The sequence below is a fragment of the Astatotilapia calliptera genome, chromosome 17 (assembly GCF_900246225.1).
Source record: "Astatotilapia calliptera chromosome 17, fAstCal1.2, whole genome shotgun sequence".
Lineage (NCBI taxonomy): Eukaryota > Metazoa > Chordata > Actinopteri > Cichliformes > Cichlidae > Astatotilapia > Astatotilapia calliptera.
Genome location: NC_039318.1, coordinates 29,751,653 through 29,770,875, shown reverse-complemented (window position 1 = coordinate 29,770,875; position 19,223 = coordinate 29,751,653). Strand labels below are relative to the sequence as shown.

Below are 19,223 nucleotides of genomic sequence, written 5' to 3'. Positions count from 1 at the left end.
TACACACCACTGTCCCCATCTCTCAACTTTCACAAATGAAGAGAGACAGCCTTATCCCGGAACCAACACGGAAAAGCAATTAAAAAGGAATTAAGGGTGTGCAGGGAGAAATTGGATATGATATCCAACGCCTATTGTAAATGTCAACGCTATTACTGTGTTGTTGTTTCCCATTCCTTTAGCCGCCTTGGCCGTTTTCAAGAGTGACAGTCCATAGTCTGGTGGGCTTAATGAAGCCGTCTCAGCAGCCAGGGTCTTGGTATGTAAGGTGAAGAGTGCTGCTTATCCTCTTCTGCAGCTCTCATTAAGATCAGTTTTGCAGCCCCCCTTCTCCTCTGTCTCTTTCCTCAAGCTCATGTCTACGAAACTTATTTAACACTGTCGTCCTGATGCTCTGTAAATTGTAAGTATTTTGGTTTATCTAATTGTGTTTTCAGCTCAGATTAAACCAGAATAAGAGACTGATTTTTCTTTTATCAAACAAAGCTGAACAAACACCCAGAAAAAGCCCCCCCCCCCCCCCCCCCCCACCAAAACTTCTCATCCATTTAAAAAAAGAACTAGTCGGAATGTCACATTAGATCACCGGACGCTCATCTGTTCCTAAAGAAAAAGAGTAAAAGAGATGAATCTATCAACTTATTATCCATTGAATTATTGGATTAAGGGGCTTTAAGGCATTTCTAAAGTACTTATAAACCCAGATCTGTTATATCTTGGTTATTTTGAGACAACTGGTAGTTTCTACACCCATGAACCATCCAAAGCATGTTAATCAAACCAGAAACTCTTTATGCCATGACAATGTGTTAACCAAGAGGTAGTGTAGTATATCATGAAGCTTATTATTATAAGCTTCATGAAGCTTAGTATTATTATTAACCAATACTATCCATGACAGATTTGCTGGACTTTGACCCAGGTACTATAGGTGAGCTCTAATGTCACTAATTCTTTAATTTACGAATTTGAATATAATGTTTTGCTAATATAAGTATTTGAAATTATTAATAACTAACTGAAGTTCCTTCCTGTTCTTTTTATTTATATAAGTAATCTCTCTTATGTGGATACATTTTTAATTCTTTACTTAATTTGAATCATTTCTAATCGAAAAGCATATTTCAAAATTATGGAAATATGTCAGCTTTTCAATGTCATTCTTGCACTTTTGTTTTTTTTGTGTGTGCTGATTTTAGGTATTATATGTGTGTCTTTGGGAACATATCTCTACAATGACCTGACATATCAGAAGAGAAATGTCAGACTGTTATTATAGGAGTTCACACGCTTGGTAAAGTATCAAAGACATTGCCAGCATGCGCTCTGAGCACTTATTACATTTGTTCAATTCAATTCAATTCAATTCAATTGTATTTATATAGCACCAAATCACAACAGCAGTCGCCTCAAGGTGCTTTATATTGTATAGTAGATCGTACAATAATAGATACAGAGAAAAACCCAACGATTATATGACCCCCTATGAGCAAGCACTTTGGTGACAGTGAGAAGGAAAAACTTCCTTTTAACAGGAAGAAACCTCCAGCGGAACCAGGCTCAGGGAGGGGGGGGGGGCCATCTGCTGCGACCGGTTGTGGTGAGAGAAGGAAGACAGGATAAAGACATGCTGTGGAAGAGAGACAGAGATTAATAACAGATATGATTAAATGCAGAGAGGTCTATTAACACATAGTGAGTGAGAAAGGTGACTGGAAAGGAAAAACTCAATGTTAAATGTTGTATTTGGATATACTGTGCTGTATTTTTCCACCTGTAGAGCAGCCATTTACTCAGTCAAATGGAAATTTTCTCGTAAATTGGATTTTCAAGACACTAGTTTCCAGGTGGTTCCTGCTGACAGCTGTCCAAGCCACCGCTGAAAATATTCAGATAGCACAGAGTGAAAGGAATTTCCCAGAGATCCGGGATACCTAAGGTGAACACAGATGGCTGTATTACTGTAATATGGGAATGTCCTGTTTTATCAGACTTTAATTTCCCAGAGGGACTTTTATTTTACACCTTGTGGCTTTGCCTTGAATGAATTGCCATTTCTGAGTAATGCCCCAATTGAGATTCCTTATAAAATATATATATATATATATATATCCTAGGAGGGTTTTCGCTGGCTCCTTTTCAGCCTTCTTCAACTTCATGCAGACATTCACTCAGTGCAGCCACAGTCTGCTGCTGCTGGCCAAAGAGCAGCTCCACTGGAGCGATTTGGGGTTTAAGTGGCTTCCTCAAGGGCACCACAGTGGTGTTTGCCGAGGGTGTTGAGAGTATTGCTCATTCATTTTCCACACCTAGACATCCCTGAGATTATCTGCTCTGAAATCTTCTATTGCAAGTTCAAGTAAGAAGAAGAATTCCTTCCAGTATCTGTGATTATGACGCGCATAACCAAACCAAGAAGGTGTGTGTGTGTGTACATATGCACACACGTCTCAGCTTCCTTTGTTCTCACACTCCAGTCTTACAGTCTGTCGTGTGTGTCCCACTTCATCCTGCCGTATAATGGAAGTGGATGACAGCCACATCTGAAGTCAAGAGATGAAAGACATCATTTACAAGTTGGTGTCTGCTCTCCCTCTGTGCTCCATTTTTCACACACATGTGTGCACACACCCTATGCAGCAGCAGACCACGGCATCTCTAATACGCGATGATATCAAAGAATGAACATTTTCAGTCTCTGTCACATATTCAGTGACATTTTGTTACTGTGGTCGCTTTAAATCAACGTGAATCCTTTGTAAAACTATTTTTATTGATTTTATTTATGTTTTTTTTTTTACTTTTCTGTTGCAGTTAATTCTTAATTGTAAATCTCCAGCATGAAAGCCAAATGTACTAACTGGGTGTAAAGACAGATGCTCTAATAACTCAAGTTGGCACAAGCTGAGTTACACCTTTTAATAGAACATAGAAGTCCACACTGCCATTAAATAGTTGCTCCAGAGGTGTTAATATAATATAGATGCTCTATATTTATACTGTTTTGCTGTAGCTTTTTATAACAGATTCATAAATTTCCTAAAGATGGGATTTAACATTTTAGCTGAGTGAGGACAGTCTTTATATTTTGCTATAAAATTCCCATACTGACATATTAGTAATGCAATATCTGAGATTCTTTTGAACTTTCCCAATCAAGTTTCCTTCAAAGAACTTTACTTGGATGTTGGGGACAGTGACTACTCAGCTACCTAACCTCCAATTAATTGCTTGCATATTAAGAGTCTTTAAGTCATTGCACAGTGTATGTGCAATAGTGATACTGGTGATCTCTTGCAGTTGTGCAAAAAATGGCATATAAAACTGGTGCCTCCTTTTCAGGAGCATATATTAGGATGAGTTGGTTGGAGTGGGTGGTATAATGGAGTGTCACCCTGGTGATAAAGAAAAAGAAGGTGAAGCTTTTTGCATGTTTAAAGTTGTTGGTGGGAAAGGATGCATTTCAGTTTAAACCAAGAGATTTTGCTAAACCAAACCACATTAAACCTAAATCCAACCACAAAGCAACTGAAAACGGCTCTATGCCCATATTCCAACCATCCATCCATCTTTCTCTGCTTATCCAATTCAAGGTTGGATGAGGAAGAAAGGCGGGGTACCCCCTGGACAATTTACACTGAAATTACAAGGAAATGATTAAGAATTTGCAAATTTGCATGCATTTGCTCATTGCTTGCTTCCAGCAGATACAGTGCACACTGTATAGTAAACAACAATGACACATGCTCATCGTTCACCTCTTGCCTCTTTGTTTCTAAAGCCTGGGAAAGAAACCTTGAAACAATTTCTTTCTTCCAATTACAAGAAACATAACCTGCCAGGTCTCATTGTGTTACCGTAATATCTGCTGCTACATTTCTCTGCATCCTACTGTACCCTCTGGCGTGCACAAACGCCATTAGAGGTTAGAGTAGAACCTGCACTGGCGTCAACCCTCTGCACCTTGTCTTGATGCCCTTGAGCGGTAATTGGTTGAATCCCCCCAGAATCTGACTTGAGGGCACAGAAATCCGCAGCTCCCCAATCAGCTGGCTGTCAATCATTCTGCCAACTAAACTAAAGCCGGGGATAACTAACAGGCTGAGATTGGAATTTAGAGTTAGAGAGACATAAATCTTTCCGACAACTTTGTGCTTGGCCAGGTAGCACTCTTAGAGGCAGAGGTATCACCAAATTAGATGATACGAATGTTGCCAACATGGTCGTTAGGGGAAAGCCCAACAGATAATTTTTTTTTCACAGTAAGTGGGTTTGCAATTTTCTTTTTACAAATATGTAAAGGTGACAACAACAAGACAGCCGAAGTAAGACTGAATGGGCATTTAGCTCCAATAGGGAGGCCTAAACATTTACATAAACACTTCATTTTCAGCTCCGTCTCAGCCTTTTTGGTATAGAGCACACACACACACATATATATACATATATATATATATATATATATATATATATATATATATATATATATATATATATATATATATATATATATATATATATATATATATACCAAATACATTATTAAAACGTTGCTGCCAATTAATAGAAATCAAACTCTAACTTTGTGTTACATGTTTTTGAACTTTCTCCACCAGCCATTAAAATAAAAAGTGTCCTGATTTAAAAGAAACCAAACATATCTGATACATTCAGTAGCCACATTCTTATTTACACCTTGTTACTAACAGGCTGGACCCCTAGTACCTTGAGAGCTGCCTTAATTCTTCATGTCATAGATTTAACAAGGTGTTGGAAACATTCCTCTGAGATTTTGGTCCATATTGACATGACAGCATCAAACACTTGATGCAGATTTGGTGGCAGCAACTATAATGTGAATTTCCTGTCCCACCGCCTCCCAAAGGTGCTCTGTTGGATTGAGATCTCGACTGGAAGCAATTTGAGTACAGCGAACTCACTGCCATGTTCAAGACACCAGTGTGAAATGATCTGAGCTTTTTGACATGGTGAGTTATTCTTCTGGAAACAGCCATCAGAATATGGGTACACTGTGGTTATAAAGGGATGGCCAATACCCAGGTGGGCTATGGCATGCTCATTTGGTACTAATGGCTCCACTGTACCAAGAAAATCTCCCCCAGACTAGTGCGCCAATTCAATTCAGTTTTATTTATATAGTGCCACATCACAACAGCAGTCGCCACAAGGTGCTTTATATTGTACAGTAGATCGTACAATAATAGATACAGAGAAAAACCCAACAATCATATGACCCCCTATGAGCAAGCACTTTGGCGACAGTGGGAAGGAAAAACTCCCTTTTAACAGGAAGAAAACCTCTGGCAGAACCAGACTCAGGGAGGGGCGGGGCCATCTGCTACGACCGGTTGGGGTGAGAGAAGGAAAACAGGATAAAAACATGCTGTGGAAGAGAGACAGAGGTTAATAACAGATATGATTCAATGCAGAGAGGTCTGTTAACACATAGTGAGTGAGAAAGGTGACTGGAAAGGAAAAACTCAATGCATCATGGAAATCCTCCGGCAGCCAACGTCTATTGCAGCATAACTAAGGGAGGATTCAGGGTCACCTGGTCCAGCCCTAAATATATACTTTACCAAAGAGGAAAGTTTTAAGCCTAATCTTGAAAGTAGAGCTAGTGTCTGTCTCCTGAATCCAAACTGGAAGCTGGTTCCACAGAGGAGGGGCCTGAAAACTGAAGGCTCTCCCTCCCATTCTACTTTTAAATACTCTAGGAACAACAAGTAGGCCTGCAGAGCGAGAGCAAAGTGCTCTAATAGGGTGATATGGTACTACAAGGTCATTAAGATAAGATGGGGCCTGATTATTTAAGACCTTGTATGTGAGGAGCAGGATTTTGAATTCAATTATAGATTTAACAGGAAGCCAATGAAGGGAAGCCAAAACGGGAGAAATATGCTCTCTCATTCTAGTCCCTGTTAGTACTCTTGCTGCAGCATTTTGGATCAGCTGAAGGCTTTTCAGGGAGTTTTTAGGACTTCCTGATAATAATGAATTACAGTCGTCCAGCCTAGAAGTAATAAATGCATGATCTAGTTTTTCAGCATCACTCTGAGACAGGATATTTCTAATTTTAGAGATGTTGCGCAAATGGAAGAAAGCAGTCTCACATACTTGTTTAATATGTGCATTGAAGGACATGTCTTGGTCAAAAATGACTCCAAGGTTCCTCACAGCGTTACTGGAGGCCAAGGTAATGCCATCTAGAGTAAGAATCTGGTTAGATACCATATTTCTAAGATTTTCAGGGCCGAGTACAATAACCTCAGTTTTATCTGAATTAAGAAGCAGAAAGTTAGCGGCCATCCAGGTCTTTATGTCTTTAAGACATTCCTGCAGTTTAACTAATTGGTGTGTGTTACCTGGCTTCATGGACAGAAGGGGGAGCTACTCACTACTACCATTGAACAACTGATACAAAGCAAGATGGAGTCATGCTTTTATGTTGTTCATGCCAAATTCTGACCTTACCATCCAAATAAAGCAACATTTTTCCAAATTTTGATGTTGCCTCAGTTTCCTGTTCTTCGTTATAAAGGAGTGGAACAGAACATTCAAAGTGACTTGAATCACCTATCTTCCCCATTCGGATGCTTTAGAACTTCAGTAAAATGGCCTGGTAAATGGCGCTTTACTAGTCCCTAAGGACCCCAAAGCGCTTTACATATCCAGTCATCCACCCATTCACACACACATTCACACACTGGTGATGGCAAGCTACATTGTAGCCACAGCCACCCTGGGGCGCACTGACAGAGGCGAGGCTGCCGGACACTGGCGCCACCACCAGTAGGCAACAGGTGAAGTGTCTTACCCAAGGACACAACGACCGAGACTGTCCAAGCTGGGGCTCAAACCGGCAACCTTCTGATTACAAGGCGAACTCCCAACTCTTGAGCCACAATCGCCATGTGGAACATGTCTACATATGTATTTCCACCGAGCTGCTGCCATATGATTGTCTAATTTGATATTTGTGTTAACAAGCAGTTAACAGGCATACCTGATTAAGTGGTCAGTGAACGTATATAGCACCCTCAGATCATAAACTACTTATTCTTAAAATAAATATGCTATCAACAAATGCTTAAGCCCTCTACTCTCAAGGGAACTTTGAATATGCTTAATAACAAAGAGTTTGTTTTAAAGGAAAAACGTATTGTTTTCATTATATCGTCATAAAGATTCTTGATAATAATCCAAACAGTAATGAAACAAAGACTTGTTATAAATGGTTGTGAATTCAGGTATCTGGCTTAACATTAGCTAATATTATCTATACCCTATGAGGTAATTGTCAACAAGCAAGATATTACCAACATACCCCAGATATTTTCCCTTTTGTTTTTTCTGCTGACACACTCACAGTTATGCTTTCTAAATGAAAGTGTGGATAAACATGTAATTTATTTTTACAAAAGGGTGAGAAAAAAAGGGGGTTTTCTCTTCTTTTTTTTTAAATTTCTGGTTGGCTGTTTGTTAAAGGACGATATGCTCCAAAGTGGTAGCATAATAACCAGCTCTGCTTTTCAAACCAGTAATAAAGTGTAATTTATTTTCTTTTTGTGTTCAAAGTGCTGGTTTCCCTTGAGGAAAACAGCAGCAGAAAAACTGTGCTGTAAAAAAAAAAGCATCATGTAAGCTATAAAGTTTCACCTTTGATCTCCGTGACCCTTAGCATCCTGCCAGCAGAAGTGTCCTTTTAATCACAGCTCTAAATCTGTTCTGGGTCCATGAGTGGCTGACCCTGCCACCTGACCTTCGTCGTGGGGGGAGGCAGGCATTAACACAGCAGCTCGGGGATCGATAGAGAATTAGAAGATTCACAAGCCATATTGCTTCTGCTCCTTGATCACACAGGAAGGATGGCAGTTGACAGTAATCCCTTTCAATTGTTATTAATCCTGCAAAATGACAATCTGCAGCGACACAATCTTCTCTTATCCCTCTTGGGGACATTCACTGATGTTTGTAAAGTAAACAATAGTAATTATAGCACACATATACTTGTGTATTTGTGCTATTTGCACAGATTTGTTAAGCATTTGTCCCTGCAATGAGCAGAATCACAGTAAAGAAGACAGTGGAAGCTGTGTGTTTTAATAAGGATGCGTCTCTGTTTTATTACTGATAGGTAATAAACTACTCCCCTTTTATATTAGCAGTTGGGGCCAAGCTGCAACATCCAGGGTAAAAAATGATGTGGAACTGGCAAAAATTGCGGATCTTACAGTGGCCACTTAAAGCTGAATCTAAAAGCACTGTTATTCCAGTGAAGTCCAGTTTTAACAGTTTTAACATTACTTATAAAAAAAAATGTGTTTACAGCATGGTAAAAAAAACAAAAAACAACTTTAATTACAAATTCTTTTTTTTTTAATTAACTCATCCATTTGGATAATATAGTTAAGAGTGTGGCCCTCTGATTGACAGGTGTCCTGAAACAGGCAGCTGGAGTCATTAAACTCCTCAGCGTTTGAGGTGCTAGTCCTTCTGAAAGTAACACCTGAGTGGTACAGCCCATCTAAGCAGTCTGATTTTTTTTTCTCTTTCTTGTATTTTACTGGTCTGTTACCGAGGACTAATTAGCATATATGTGTCTCTGGCTTTGGTCCTCATGGAGTTCATGAATGCAGCTTGCTGACCATGCCTGTTAGCGCTAGCTGATAAATTATCCTGCCACTCTTTTTTCCATGTAAGGTCACTTCTGGCTCCACAAAACCAAAATGGGAGGCACTAGAAACACGAACATTAAGGCTTCAAAACGCAAAGTGACAGTGGCTGCATTTGTTTTACAATCTAAAACATAAAGCACAGTTAAACATTAACGTACACCTTTCTACACCATCCAGTCTCCAGAAATTTGCAGGCAATGTGCAAGTGACTTAAATGTGCATTCTTTGTATTGGCCAGCAGGGGGTGATTCCTGGTTCGCCTAAAAAGCTCTGATTGGAATGATGTAGATGTCTGCTGAGGTTTTGAAGACTAACTATGTAATGTTAACTTGTCCCCCATTGTGGATGTGTGACAACCATGGTGACAATATAGGATTAAGTGAATAAGGCCTAGAGATGAGCCCACAACTATCACAACCATGAGGATGAATATATATTCCCTGACCAGTTGTGAGTGGTCGCTAGTTTGATGACGGTGACTGGGAAAAGGACTGAGAAAGCCCCAGCCAGGCCTACAGCACCTGATTTCACCCAGTGAGAGCCAGAAATTTATTTTAAACAGAGTTAAGTCTATTTTGTAAATAATGGTCCCATTTAGAGAAAAAAGTCAATAGCACCAGGGTACACTTTAGGGCCTGGTCCCCGTATGAGCATACAGTCTCCTCAATCAGAGGCTTGTCATGCCCAGTTGAAAAATTCAGAGGTGACAAGGGGCAGCATTTTTGACTAGAGGCCTAAAAACACCAGTCATCATGGCAGCCCTAATGGGCTTACTTCACCAATGCTCCAGTTGCAAATGACCGAGAAAAGTATGACCCGTTTCTACAAAATTCTCCCTTAACTTTTGCACAGTCACAGAAAGTAGTGACTCAGCATCTATATTTATATTAAGTCTGTGATCCAGTAGAAACTTGGATATTTTCGTCCAGTCTGCACAACATTTCATGGCAGTCCATCTTGCTGACACATTTCACTGCAAACCAGAAATGTTAACTTCATTTTTGAGCAACGGGAAAAGTTAGTGGATAACCAAACCAGATTTGTCGTTACAGCGACACAAATGTCCAAAAAAGCCAGCAAAAATATTGATGTGCCACGAGTTAGCCCTGCTATACTACATCGATAGCATGGCTAAAACTCTAGTTTAGTTTTCTCACATTTAGTCTGCATGGTGTACATAATTTTATTCTGACATTCAAGTGGGTTCACACTATCTCTCCCTGGCATCATGCGGTAAACCCCTGCTGAGCACCTCTCCCATTAAAATTCAGATGGATCAACCCTCCCATAATTCATTTCTGCTCTGGTGGGAGCATTGTGACAGAGAACAAGTGGCCATCTAGATGTTTGATGAGCATGATAATTATTTTAGCCATATGCCAAGGCTTTGCAAAGCACCTGATCAGAACCCAACATCAGGCGGAGATGGACTCGAGGCAAAGACACTGTTTGCCATTGACAAACTCTCTTTATTGACATTCTCTTAATTCATTATTTGCTCCTTTATCTCTCTCGCTATTTGCCAGTTTTTTGGGGATGTTCTTTTTTCCAATCTTTTTCATCTTGGCCATTACTTCAACCTCTCACGCCCGCACCCTGCTCACAGTTCCCTCTCTCACCCCCAGCCCCCACCTCCACCCCCATCCCGTTCACTTGATTATGTCGAGCCAGAGTCGGGGAAAGTGTCACTATGGAAACAGGGGCCGAGGCAGCGAAGGGCTGTCGATGTGAGAGAGGGGAAAAGGAGACAAAAAAGACTAAGAACTGGTCGGTGCTGAGGAATCCAGGAGTGGTCTTCAGATGCAGATATTCAAATAAAAAGCAGGGAGCAAATGATTCTTTGTATTTTTGATGTGGAAAATCCAGATGCAAATCTTTGTTGGATTTTTTTTTAATTCTTTGTGCAATAAGTACCAACCTTTCTTATTTCAGTCCACTACTTTAGCAGTTTCTCTTCACAGTCAGACATTCTCGAATCCTTAAATATCCCCTCAACCAATTTTTAATCCTCCCCTGTCTCTTCTGGGATTGATTTCCCTTATTAAAAAGATACCGATCAATAAATGATAAAGTCATTCACCAATGTTACACTGGAGCATCAATAAAATATGGAGTTGAATTGATTAAAAGATATGTTGATGGGCAGAAAATGAATGAAAAATGTTGTTCCTGAAATCTATCCTTTCTTTGGTGAATACTGCAAATTAAATATATTTGATTGACTGGATAGTTTTTTAAAATTGTGTAAAGTTTGATTCAGGGGAACCATAGTGCCTTTTTTAAAAACATTTTTATTAGTTAGTTTTAAGCATTAGTCCGTTCTTAAATAATCAGATTGTTAAAATCAGCCTCATGAGTTTCAGAAATTGGATTTTCTTAACCTTGGAGTACAGAAAACTCACCTTAGCCGATGAGTTTTGGATGCAATTTCAGTTCCAAGGCAACATACTTTGCAGCAAAGCTGAAAGTAATGATAAAAGCCTTGATTTCTTTTGTCACCCTTGAGTTTGAGGGTGGTGTAGGAGAAAGGAAAGACAGAAAGGAGCAGGTTAGAAAAGGGGAGGAGTTGAAAGAGGAGGGGGAAAAGGATGGGGTGGGGGCAGCCGCATGGGCGGGAGGGAGGGGAGGTATGATAGTGAGAGGGGTTGAGACAGTAGCAGAGTGAGCCAGAGGCAGGGAGGAGGCAGCGAAGGAGCAGCTCTCCTCCTGAGCCTCCATCCCAGAGAAGACAGAGAGGGAGAAGACAGAGAGAAGTCGACAGTCCCGCCTCACCGGCGCGTCTCCTGCAGCTCCTGAAGTTAAAACCGAGACATCCGTTGTGAGGTACGTTGCCTCTCACTGCCTCCTTTTGTGCATCACCTCCTTTCATCTTTATCAAAACTGTGAGCCAGCAGCAGCAGTCAGGCGCTGGTGATGTTAAGTAGTGTGTGTGTGTGTGCGTGTGCAGAGATCCTGCCAAGTACAAGGCTTTTTCAGCAGCAGGTTGCTCTCTCTCTCTTTATATGTGTCTATGTGTGTGCCTGTGTGTGAGTGAGACTACATGGAGCACAATGGGGTGTGATTTATTATAATGTCAGAGGCGAGTCTGCTGAGATGTAGTTTCTCTTGACATTTGAACACTGATAACACTCCCTTCAATCAGAGTCCTTCTCGGCACACTGTGACCTATTGTCACAAAGGACACCGACAAGAGTTGGTTAGTTTAGAAACTTGACTCTGATGGTGCGTCTGCTTTCATCTTTTCTTCTTTCTACTGGCACACAACTGAGCAAAAACTGGGGGGAAAGGCTTGTTGGCTCTATTTCTTGTGAAGCTTGCTTTAAATGCTATTCTTTTGATAGGCGTTAATCTTTATTGGTTTAAAAGAGTCACGCTGATCATTTTTCACACTTAATTAATATAATGCCATGTTTGATTTGTGCTAAAAAGTAACAACAAAATTCAAAGTGCAAAAAAAAAACCCCAAAGTGGCAAAACTACATCGTATCTAATGAACCCATCTTTGCTGTAACTCTTTCCCTGACCTAACTCTCTCTTCATTAGTGCCATTAAGGGTGGTCTAATGTTATCAGACACATTGGCTGTATTGATCTGCTGACCCGTTCCCAGTGGAGCAATAGCCCAGACGAGCTCCCAGTCTTAATCTTTTACTGTGCTTTTTATGCAGCGGATACCAGAGGAGAGGGGAGAGTTATTGAGTGCAATAGCGCAGGGATTGTCTTTGTGCAGATGTTATGATGTCATAGTAGCTGGACCTTGTCCTTCCTGGCTGTACAGGAGAACATGTTTTCACATTAATGAACAAAAGGGAACAAAAAAGAAGTCAAACAACAAAAAAAGAGGGGTGGGTGGTAGTTTGAAGATTCATCATGGACCACACAGCCTGTGACATGAGCCTGTGTTTTTGACATTGTGATATGGCAGAAATTGTGCTAAAGGGCTTAATGTGGGATGATGTCATTTATTTTCGGCTGCAAAATGCTGATGCTATTTCACAGCCAGAAGGTGGATTATGCTTTAAAATAGAGCCCCAGTTGATTATTTGTGTGTGTACATTTCTTTTTTCCCAACAAAGCATTCCTGGCTTTAGCAAATAATTCTGTAATCATCATAATTTACCCAGCCTCGCAGTAGCAAATAAGAGCTATTCACCAAGCTTTGTGCTGCTTTGCTCCAGCTTGCTGTATAATTTAGCGGCTTAGAATCCCTATTTTGTTAGAAGAAGTACCTCATTATTAATTTTCAATGAGCATCATAATGTTCTCTGCGTCATGTCAGCTCAGTTTTAAAATAACACTTTTGTCCTCTATGAGAAGATAGAGTGTGCGTTGCATAATACCTGTTGATAAGCCTTAAATAGGAGCGTTTCCCACTAAATAAATAAAATTTTAATTTGCTCATGTTTATAACTTGGTAATTTCTTTCTGACTTAATCTATTAATCTTTTGGTCTAAACAGTGGGAAATAAAATATTGAAAAATGGGCATTAAAGTTTCCACAACCCAAGGTGATAACTCGGTTTGTGTTGACTGTTAAAACTCAAAGACGCTGAGCTTAAAAGGCTTATCAACTTTCACGATTGATTTTCTTATCGATTGCTGTCAGCTCCATCTATCCGCGCTCTTGCAAGTGTAGTCCTACAGTAGATGCATGTATTCATGTGCCCGTGGGCAGCATCTGCATATGTGTGGACGTGCTTGTGGATGGCAAAGAAAGTATATGGAGATCAATGCAAGCAGCTGTTCTCTCTACACTTCAAACGCTGCTCTGTTGTTGGCGCCGCAACGCTCCGGCAGGCCTCGCGCAAGGGGATCAAAGGCTAATGAGAAAGCCATCGCACAAACGCACCCGGCAGACCCATGAATATTGATACCGCTCAGGAGGGAGAGAGAGGGAGGCAGGGTATCTTCCCTTGCTCAACAGCATCCAGAAAAGTGTTTTTTTTTTTTAAAGAAAAAAAAAACAAAACAAGAAGAGGGTGGGGGAGCGAGTGGGGGGTCCAAATGTACATCGGAAATGCTTTGGGGTTTAAACCATGCTAGAATAGGTGGACGACTGCTGAAGAGGTTGACGACAAACCTCCCCTAGAATGGGTAAAACGCTCGTGTTGCTAAAGCCGTCAATACTTTAACTTGAATTTCAATGAGCAGAACATTAAACTCCTACAACAACTCCCACGATAGAAACAACCAAATCTAAGAACTGCTAATATATCACCAGAAAAATCAGTGATGTTATATATATTTAAAACTCAAGCGAGATATATAATCTAAAACCGAATCCAAAAAGTCTCCTTTGCCTTTCTTTACTTGAGATAACATGAAAAATCCATCTCTAAGTAGCTGGAGTGGTGGACCAAAGCATTCTGCCTGTGCAAAGCTGTTGCTTCAACACATGCCACTGTGTTGTGCAGTGTACCACTGCCTGCAGGTGACATGTTCCCTCCATGTTTCTTACTGCAGGGTGGTTATTTGTCTAGCAGCACCTCCTGAGTGTCATTCCTTTGTTTCTCCTGCTGATCGATGGCTACATGGCATTTTAAAATTAGGTCCTTCTCCAGCATTCTCCTTCTGAACATCTTCCCCCGCCCCCTCTCTGGCTAAGTTTATAAAAAATAAATAACTAAAACAAGCCAAAGGTGACATTTAGGATTTTCGCCATCCACTAAATCCAGGTGAAGGTAAAGAACACAATGAAATGTTTTTCTTGCCGGTATGTCACTTCAGACCATTCCTGCTGTCAGCAGGCAGGCAAATAGACACTGGAAGGAGGACAAGTAAAGAGGCAGGCAGGCAGGCAGTCAGGCAGGGAGCGGGAGAGTGATGTAGCAGGAAGGCCGTCTACAGTATGTGGGCGACTGTGCTTCCATCTTGACTTGGGGTCGTAAATCAACTCTCCCCTCCGGGGCCTATCTCCCATTCTCAGACCTTCACAACAGCTTGTTCTCCAGCCTGTGACGGGAAGGGCTGTTGTCACAGCAGCTATCGATCGTGTGGGATGAGTTTGTCGGACCGGGGGATTTCACCCATCTGAGCGTGGTCACTGAAGTGTTCTGTCTTGTCTCTGTCTGTCTGTGGGCTACATGTTCTGTCGAATGCCAAGTCATTACGAGCTCCTGTCAGCTGAATCTCGCACAGTTTTGGTCCAAAATGTGAGCTGCAAAGTAAAAAGAAGGACTACAGATGTTTTGGGTGATAAAATTAGAATGCTTTATAGACTGGACCTTTTAAAGATATTTTCCTCGGTCTGTTAAAACTTCAATAGACTGCTAGGGGCAAACTATTTGATCTGCTTTCAGACTCAAATAGCCCCAAACTTATATACAATAAAAAATAGTTTAAAGCAAGAACAAGTAGTGTTAAGAGTTCTAATTTAACCACTAAAATGGTTTGCAGCCTTCCAGATATACCTATTGCTTTCAGCAGATTGCATAAGAAACATTTGCTATGATGTTATGTCAAAAACATTAATGTATTATGCACAATGGTTTTGTATGGAGCAGACTTTTGTGTAATAACATGATGATGTAATGTCCGTGTGATGTCCACTCCAACAAGAGAACAGAATAAGAAATGCCGATGAAAAGTCAGATATGCGAAGGACAGTTATTCCCATTATCTGAACTGCTAACGGTGGCTAAAACGGCTGGAAAGCAACTCTTATCACCACCAGCAGCAGCAAGCCTCGATAGAAATCATGTTAGGCTGCAAAGAAAACCAACAAACAAGCAAAGCAAGAGTAGATTTGCAGCACTGGAGACAGTGCTTGGAGTGAAGGAATAAATAAATAGGAAAATTACATTGGCATTAGATAGCATACATTAATGGCAATAAGTGGACAGAAATCAGATAAAAAAGTAAAAAAGCTTTGCTGTTTATTTCTTTTTTAACTTCTTTATTTGTTTTTAGTGTTTACCCATTTATGTGTATTTAATATTACAGAAGGCTAATGTGACGTGTAACAATAAGTTAGAATAACATTATATTTTTAAAAATTATTGCCCGCTTAGGGTGAGGGCTTACAAAAATAATTCAGTTACTGTTTATGATTGCCACGTCACAGCTGTCTGCCAAACTGTTTACTGGTCAATTTCAGATCATCTGTTAACTGTTTATTTAACTTAGGGTCACTGGAGCCAATCCCAGCTGTAATAGGGAAGGAGGCAGGGTACGCCTTGGACAGAGCGCCAGTCCATCACAAGGCCAACAGAGGCAGAAGGAGCAAACACTCTCACATACACACCTACCGACCACTGAATCACCAGTTAACCTAACAAGCGTTTCATTGCTGTAGGAGGACACAAAGGCCCGAGCTGCAAGCCAACAGTACTAACCACACCACCACCCCAAGCTCACTACAAATCCAGCTACACAAACACTTTCTGGTTAAAGATTATTGATTGAATTTGTAGATACATTTTGCACATTCGGGTTGCAGTTAGTCAATTAGCATTCCTTAGCATATAGTACACACTGGAAACTAGCAGTAGCTAGCCTGAATGTTTTCAGGCACCTCTAAAACTTATAAACGTTACGTCTTCATATGAGGTTCATATCTTAGGAAAGCTTTACTATGTGCAATACCACGCCTAGTACCAGTACTTATGTAAAAGGTATGTGGCAAAAACTGCTTTTAGACATTTTGACCATTGATGTTAGTGGTTAAGGGAGATTTTATAGAGAGAAGAACCTTCCTCTGCTGCTAATTTACATATTTAAGAGGTTTAATGGTGGTCCTTGATAGTCTTAGCACTTTAACACTTAACATGTACTTTACTAATCATCTTGGGGTTTTTTTTGATTGCTTTCATGCATTTTGCAGATATTTTTGATATTGTTTGGTTTTACCAGTACCTCTATGTTTAATCTTATCCTTTAGTCTGCTGTCTGATTGTTATGTCTGGGCAAAGCAATTCTGCTTTTAACCCCACCAGTTTTTAAAAAAGGGGTTTTTTTTGCCTGTCCCATTTGGTTCTTTAGCCGTCAGAATTGTTGTCTGAAGGCCAACAAGGATACCCAATGGATTTACTTTACCAAGTGGATCATCACGGCCTTGCCGTATTGGTCCATTCGATCGACCTTTGTTGTTATTATTTATTTTATTTTATTTTCAGTTGTTACAGACGGGACAGACATGACTAGGGGAAAGGAAAGGGAGAAAGAAAGATGAAGGAAAAGAAAAACAGAGGGGAAGAGGGACAGTGAGAAAGGGCACTTAAAAAGAGAAAGAGAAAGAAAAAAAACCTCCTGGATCACCTGTTGAGAGAAAAAGAGGAGAAAACAAGCAAAAAAAAAAGAGAGCAACATAATAAACACAACACCATCACATTAATCTAGCTAAGTGTAGCAGCAGTAAATGCTAAATATTGAATGTTGTGGTGCAGCACGCAGGACCAACAGCACACAATGTGCTTTGAGGTAGCAGCCAAGAAAGGTGTAGTTTATGTTATTGGACAGTGAAAACCCGTGTGCACACCTGTGTGGATCAGCGCGCTTGTATTCAAAAGTTTTCCCCATGTAACGGTCTGCTAGAGGGTGTAGGGAGCCATAGCCCTGTGCCCCAGGGCATGAAGCAGGCATGGAGGAGATCCAGGCCCCAGACATCCAGAGGCCCCAGAGTGCGAGAGCCCAAGGAGGCCCACCGGAGGGGCATCCGTGCCACCCTCCTGGGAAGAGCTGAGGAGAGCCCCAGACGAGGGGTCACCCAGCAGCCACGGAGCAGAAGCCAGAGGGGGTTGCACTGGCCGGCTCTGCCGGCAGCCAGCTATAACCTCACCAATTTAAGAAGCTCTGGATATTTTCAGTCAACGATTGGCAAACAAGCTACAATGACAGCGTTTTATGTATGTATTTAATATTTATTTATTTCTCCATTTTCCTCCCAAAGCAATAATTTAGATTTAATGTATTACTATTTTTTGTTGTTTTAAATATTCAAATTAAAGAAAAAAAATTATTAAAATGCTATTTAAAACAATGATTTTTTTAAATTGATACTCAAATGAAATGGGTATCCCGAAATCTTTGGGCTGGGACTATTTTTCAGGCATCTGGTCAAGATTTCAGGAAATAATTTCAAGACTGTATTGGACAAACAATTGGCATCATGTTGTTTAATGACCTTTAGAGGTGCTATTAAACAGCTTTTGTTACTACAAGATAAAAAATGTTGCTGCCTACTGTGTTAGACTTTATACTAAACTCAGCTAAGCTAAACAGTTTCATGCTATAGCCTGATATTTTTAGGATAAATTCAACAAAACTCATTTAAAAAACATTTTTTAACTGTTAATATACCTTTTAATGTTAAAGTTTTAATCTTCGTTTATTGCTCAATTTTAAGATCTCTGAGGAGTTTACATTCATCCTAGCTTTAAGTTTTAATGTACTTTGTTAATTCATTTTGTGTGGATAATGTAAAACCTGGTGAAAAAAAAAGAACATACACAACACGTTTCAATTGTCAGGAATTATTCATCAGCACATGATCAAAAATTATTACTGGTTTTTGGTCTTAAAACTATGTAAATACAACCTTAGATGTACTACAAAATAGGTATCTGAAATAGTATCAGCCAGGTGCCACTAATCAATCTTCAACAACATCATCACTGTGTGAGCAGCTCTATAAAAGCAGAAGATCTGAGAGCATTCAGGTCTGTGTAACACAACACCACGGAGGTAAAGACATCAGCAATGTATCTGCAAGAAGCAACCAATATTGGAAGGGTTAAAAGACCATTTCCAAACAATTTTAAGTCTCCAAAGTAAATTATTAAAGATTCAAATGTGACGCCATCTAGCCAACAGCTAAAGCTTGGTCTGAATTGGCTCATACAACAAGACAGCAATAAATCTACAAGAGAATCGCTGAAAAAGTAAATAATCAAGGTGCTGCAATGACCCAGTCAAGGTCCAGAGAGCCGTGCATTAATGATAGCCCGCTAACCTCAGTGAACTGAAGCAACAAAAGTCCTGCCCAGTGATGTGAGAGGGTTATACAGAACACAAAATACTGTTAGACTACTGTTAGTATACATTCTCATCCCAACGTGTAACAAACTGACGAATGTGACAAATCGTCAGTATGCTACGTGTTCGGAGGCATGAGAGCTATAAATGTGTTTTATGTGTGACATGAAAATCAACCTAACAAAGTACGTTTAAAATTGTTCACTTTCAGATCTTGAATCGCTTTGGAAAACACTATTTGATAGAGTTAAGGTTAGGGTTAGGGCTGGAGCCTCTGCTCTAGGTGTGTCTTAATGCCACGAGTGGCTTTCTATTGGTTTCAATTGATAACCCAGAGCTTTCATAAGGGCGTAGAAGGGTACTTTTTGCCTTACTATGAGACACCTAGGGGCGTGACAAATTGTTGGTATGTTAAGCACTGGGAATGATAGTGCTCTGTAGTATAAGTTATTGCTGCTAAAGGTGATTCTACCAGCTTTTGAATCATAGGATATACCTAATATTTCCTAAACGGCTTCTGAATTTTCCCTAAGTTTTTGGTAAATAAATATTG

At 40.2% G+C, this 19,223-nt stretch overlaps 1 long non-coding RNA gene across 1 annotated transcript in view; it reads left to right on the top strand.

The window, feature by feature from the left end:
- Positions 1 to 11,349: 11,349 nt before the first annotated feature.
- Positions 11,350 to 19,223, top strand: part of LOC113008797 (uncharacterized) — a 55,464-nt gene continuing 47,590 nt past the window's right edge. The window contains exon 1 of the long non-coding RNA XR_003270065.1: positions 11,350 to 11,522. This is a non-coding gene — a long non-coding RNA (uncharacterized LOC113008797). The remainder of the gene's footprint in view (positions 11,523 to 19,223) is intronic.